This window comes from Haliaeetus albicilla, chromosome 3, assembly GCF_947461875.1.
Source record: "Haliaeetus albicilla chromosome 3, bHalAlb1.1, whole genome shotgun sequence".
NCBI lineage: Eukaryota > Metazoa > Chordata > Aves > Accipitriformes > Accipitridae > Haliaeetus > Haliaeetus albicilla.
This window is the reverse complement of record NC_091485.1, coordinates 54,954,251-54,960,308: the sequence shown is the minus strand read 5'-3', so window position 1 is coordinate 54,960,308 and position 6,058 is coordinate 54,954,251.

Here is a 6,058-nt window from a genome sequence, read left to right as displayed (position 1 = left end):
TACAGAAAGCCAGACGTTGTTTAACTGAGAGTGCAATTGCATACAGAGCGCTGCAGCCACACACTGAAATCAGGTAACCATGTGCTCAAATGGATAATAGTGATCATTTTCCCCTCTCCTAATTTCCATATGGAATGGAAGTAATTAGCCGTGTAACTGTGCACCTATGTGTCCAGCCAAGTATTGCTGAAAGGCTTGGAGCAGACCCAGGTCTTTAGGCTCCAGCTCAGCCTCCTGTTCTTTGGAGTGGCATTGACTTCCCATACAAACCTGTAGAATTAACTCCTAGGGATGGTATTTCTGGATTCCCAACACACTGTTTATGTAAATGAGACAATCCCTTGATATCCTCTTGGTTTTACGGACAGATTTAACACTCTTTAACCTTCATGGGCAAAGATATTCATGTTATATCAATAACTGCTTTTTACATCTTTCCTCAAGGAATTCTTTCTCCACTTGAAACTCATAATGGAGCAATTGAGTTCCTTCAATTCAAATTTAAATGATTCATTGAACGTTTTACACTGACTCACTTCTTACTCTGCTGCTCAGACACACTGACGCTTAGTCAACTTTCAAAGGGTTTTCTTTTCCTTGTTTTCCTAGTGCTGTCCTAAGGTGTCTTCCTTTCAAATAATGGTTCCCGCATCATCCTGGGCTCTCTTCCACTTCTGCTCTTCCACTGGCACATAGCGGCGAGGATCTGAGAGCAGGCCATGCTTTCTTACACCTAAATGAATAAATGTTCTTCTTCCTAACAAGGTCTGGTCTAAACAGTCCAGGTGGAAGAAAACGCGTGTTACCCTTCCCTTTTATAGCAAACCAGGTAAGTAATTGCTGGCCTGCCCATGGTATTATTCACTCTAGCTCTGCGTGTTTGAATACAATTAAAGCAGTGACAGGTATTTCCCCAGCACATTTCAGGGCACCACGGTATCCAGCATCGTTGCTGAAGATGCTTTATCCCATGTGTACACAGGACCTTGACTGAAACACCCTGGAGCACCACACCTTGGAAAGCAAAAGCCCATGGCATGCCTGTCGTGGCATGTCAGTTGTGCTTATTCACTAAGCTTGCCCTTTCTAGAGCCTCTTCTAACCCCAAAATGTCCCAACACCTCCCCACTAGCTCTGGCTTTCTGCCTGCACACTGCTCCTCTGGTGTGACGGCCTCTGCCATAGCCTGGCTGTGCCACCCCTGCCATTGCTCCTGTGCTGATGGGGCGGCGCAGACCGCTTGGAAGATGCACTCGCAGCAGCTCCTTGCCATCACGCAGATTCGGAGGGGGTGATGCTATGGAAGAGCTCCTCTCTCCCTCCATCAAGCCAGTCCACTCTTCCCAAAGGTAGTATCTGAAAGCTGCTGCAACGCTTAAAGAGAACCGCCCGCTGATATATTGAAAATTCTTCTCTCTGTTACAACCAGAGTCATTTCCAGATGCCCACATCAGCTTTTTGTAGCACAAACAGGAGGACTTCCCTAGTCTTCAGGCCCTAAAGCTGCTCTGAAAACCCCCTTGCTTCAGCTTTTATTTTCAGCCAACATTACTGTATTCCTACTGCTCCCATTTAGTTCAAATAGCTCAGCAAACGGCGAGTCTGGCATCCAGAGAGATGTAAATTGTGGAGCAGCTGAAGACAGTTGCTATCTGTGCTTTCCAGCTCTCAGGTGCGTGAATGAGAGAGGTGGGTATTACCCAGCAGTGCACAACTTGCCCCGGCGGTACAAACTCCCATCTGAAAACAAGTGCCAAGAGCCATTGATGCCTGTGCAGTTTAGTACGTAGTGTATTTGCTGGGTCTTATTCTTCCATTTTAGATATCTTGTTTACCTAAATGTAAATAAAGAAAAAAATGTTATTTGCTATAAAAAAAGTGCATTTTATGTTGTTAGTTAGTAGCTTGACATCTGCTACTGTTCAGGACAGTCCTCTACAAATGAAACTCAGCTTTGCTGCAGGAGTGTCAATGTGCTAGTGCAATGTAAGAGATAACTCTTTTAATGAGAACTCTCTCATTTCTACAACATCCATGTTCGCTTCAACAGGAAAGTTTGTATGTACCAAGGCCACCTTTTGTTTTCTCCTCTGCAGGATGAAGGTCACTTGTCAGAGATGTGCCCAGGATATTTGAACACTGGTGAAGACCTCTGCATTTCCATCAGTGTGCTTAAGAAAGTACTTCCCCCAAAGATGGTATTGTCAATTGGTGCTGCAGCCCTGGAAGATGTCCCTGAGCATCCGATAGGATGTGAATGAGAATTCGCTCTGTGGTGGGCGTGCTGGACCGGCTGCACCATCACTGAACACAGGAGGAGACTTGCATATCCGCAGGGATCACTGGGCTTCCTGATGCTTATGCAAGGATGCTTAGAGCTGCATGAGTCTCAGAAGTCGCATTTTCTTGGGAAAGTCAATTATTTCAAATCTCCTTTCATTCCAAATTGGAACATTATTTCAAATCTCATTTCATTCCAAATTGGAACATAATAGAAATATCAAAACCAAGCTTATTGAAGTCCTTCGTTTAGATGCTGGTGTTTTGATATTTTATGGCGTTCATAACAAGTTGAAAAGATTTAAAGTGCTTGATAATTCTGTCTTATCTCAGTGAAATCAGTGATTATGTGAAACATTTCCACTCTCATCTGTTCTGCTAGGAAGAAAGAAAAATCTGTCAGTTTTAATGAGAAATGAGTTACCAAAGAAATCTATACCACTCACCAGCATTGGCTGGACACTCCAGACTACTAATGATGTCTTTGGCAGTCAGTTCTCACCACCAGCCTCCCATCGTTTCTGTGACAGCTTCTCTCTGCACGGATGGAAAAAGGTACGGGCTCTGGTGATGACAAGAAAACCCCAACCCTAATTTTGTCTTCCTTTTCTCAAGCTTTTGTTCCCTGTTTAAAGAAGGAAGAGCAGTTCTTGTTTGCAACAAGGATCTCCCCAGCAAGGTGCAGCACGGCAGTGGCCCAGAAGGACGAGCTGTACAGGTCCTACCTCATGACACCCAGCATGGGCCACCTTTACCAGTGGTGAAACGGGAGCTGTGTCAGTCTTAAGTTCTCTGGTGAGTCTATCCCAGGGCCTCAGGGGTTTTATCTACAGTATCCTCAAAGCAGATGTAAATAACCGGGTGGTTAAAATTGAAGAGCTTCTGGTAGCTTGTTTCTGCAGTGCTAGCAACAGTGGTGAGCATAAGGAAAGGCTGGTTTAGGGCCGGTCATGGGGATCTGAACCTCTACCTGGAAATACCTCTAGGCATCAGGTACATCCTGACATGCCATTCTAAGAGACGCTTTTACCACTTAAGTATTGTGAAATATGAAGTTCCTCAATTTATGGATTTTTCTTTCATTCTATTTTTTTTTCCATGGCTGGCTTCCAATTCGGGGAACACCTGGACACAAAAACTGAATCAACCCCAAAAGAAGCCAGTTCTGAAACTACAAGTAAACTTCTCCAGGCTACATGAAGCTGCAATGGCTCTTACCAAAGGGGGCTGGAGCTTCAGAGCAGCAATGGTAGCACAGGTAAACATGTTACTGAACTGCAGCTGCACGCAGAGGAAGAAGAGTGCAAGATGTCTTTGTGAAATGTTGTTACCCAAGATTCGTTTGAATCGATTTTCATCCTCTGTGGGTAATTATCAAATTAAATGGTTTAAGAATGAAAACTGGAAAAATTCTTCTTTGAGAGGAAAAAAAAGTTAGCCTTGGAGCATGGTGTCTTCTCCCAAGAAACCTGTGAAGTATCTCTTGCGATGTGGGAACAGTAATTTGATTGTATTATAAGACAGACTGGAAAAACGCACAAATTGGAGTGACAAGCACTTCCAGTCAGCGGTGATTACAAAAACCCCAGCTCACAGCATGAGTCCTCTCTAACCACATCCAGGGGGTTGTATTTGTGAAAGGGATCAAAGACCAGACAAAACTGTTGTTCTCATCATCTTCATTTAAGATGAATTCTGAATCCCCCCGTATGCCTCTGCGTAAAATTTCAATTCTTTCCCTCCTCCTTTAGCAGCACTGTTAGGGTGTGAGGCAGGGTCAGACAGTAACATCTTATATTACTGAGGAGTTTAAAATTAAGCCTGTGCTTTGACGAACTGTAAAGATCACACCCTATTTGAGAAGCATTGATCTCTGATATGGCCCACAGGCGTCAGGCAGAGCGAGAGATTCCCTGCACCTCTCAGGCTCAGGTCTGTGAGGGTTGCTGCTCTGGAAGAGGCAATTACCTCTGCGCATGGATGTTGTGGTGATGAGCAAGGGTTAGGTTTGCTCTGGCAACCTGCCACTAACAGCCTTGCCTGTGCTGAGCGCTTTGGAGAAGACCCTTTTTCATTTCCAGCTGGAGATACGGTGCTGCCGCAGCACGTCCTGATGTGAGGGGTCCAGCGGACGCCAGCGGGTTGCACGGGGCTGTGCCTGCCACGTGCAGCAGCTGCTGTTGCTGCTGGCTCGGTGTTACTACCGTCACCTTTTCCTTTGCGTCACACCTGCCTTTGAACTTGCCTTTCCCGTTTCTCCTCCCTACTCAGCAGCTCTGCATCGGAGTGGGACCTGCCCCGGTACTGCTCCGCTCGGCACTGGCGCTAGGCGCGTGGCTGCGGTGAACGCAGGGATCCAACAGGCATGTAGTGACACATTAACCCCTGTGGTCGAGGAGATGAGTCATGGGAGGAGCACATCCTCGCTTCAGGGCAACATGAAGGGCTGGAGAGGTGGCTGCTTCAGCCGCCCAACAGCAAGCGGGACCTGCAAGTCGCTCAGCACCCCATCCGGGGCGGTGCTGCCTTGGGAGTGGGGACAGGCAGGCAGCTCCCCGGCTGCAGTCAGCAGGCACCTTGATGGGGTTCACATCAAGCCAACACATCCACTCGCCTCTAAATTCCCTCTGCAGCCAACGGAGAAGAGAGGTGCTCCAGGGGCACAGGCGATCCCACCAGCAGCTGTACAGCTGAGTCTGTTGGGTTCCCCGCTTCTCCCCACTGGCTGTAAAGAAGGTGCAGGGAACTAGCTCAGGTGTGGGCATCACCGCTGTAAGAGCAGGTGAGGTTGGTGTTGCTTTTCGAGTCCCTAAGTGAGAGACAGGGAACTGAGAGTCTTTGGATGTAACCTTACTCCAGTAACACCACTGGAAATGCTTTCTGTGCGTGCACGTAATCCTTTCTGAAATGCAGAAAACCTGCTCTGAAGCAGGAAAGCTCCAGATGTTGCTATAGCCCTCGCACAGTTTTCCTGCTCCAGAAACTATATTGGAAGAAAAGGCTTTCCTTTAAATTAACAATGGAGTTTCTGCCATTACAAAATGTTTTGGAGCCCTTCCTCCCACAGCATCACACGGGGACACGGCTAACTAACACTGCTAGACCATCAAGTGCAGAGCTAGTCTAAACCTGTCAGGAATACCCAGGGCTGATTCCGTGCGTTAATTATATGTTGTGTAAAAAAAGGATTTCCTAAGAGCTTTTTTTAAGTTAAACTGAAGATCTGGATCTTTCCTTTTTTATGTGTCAAGGAACTAGATAAGCCAGAATGGAAAATCCTGTAACAGCCACACTTCACGCATCAGCATCACCTATCAGTGCCACATCTTCTCCGGAGTGCCCCCATTTGCCTTGCAATGAACCCCTGTGTTTTAAAACAAATCTTTCTTGAAAGGAGCATCCTCAGGCTTAACATGTATTCCTGGTTTCTCTTAATTTATTGCCTATCTTTGAAGGAGTGGAGATCCCAGGGTCCACTTTCTGGGTGCTAATGGCTTTTAGCTGTGATGGGTCATCATGACAGGTGGGCCGGGAGGAGTGGGGAACGTGCTGGGGAGGCTTTTACTACGCAGCGAGGATGGGTGCTGGCAGGCAGGAATTTGCAGGTGCCGCACCATCACAGGGTTCCCACACATAAGGAATTTCATGGAGACTCTTAAACCATGGCCAGCGAATGGAAAACATGTCCTTGGTGATTCCTCAATCTTTCACCTCCCAGTTTCTTTGTAGAAACAGGCTTAAATGGGGGTGTTCAGCTATGAAGTAGCCATAGGAAAGA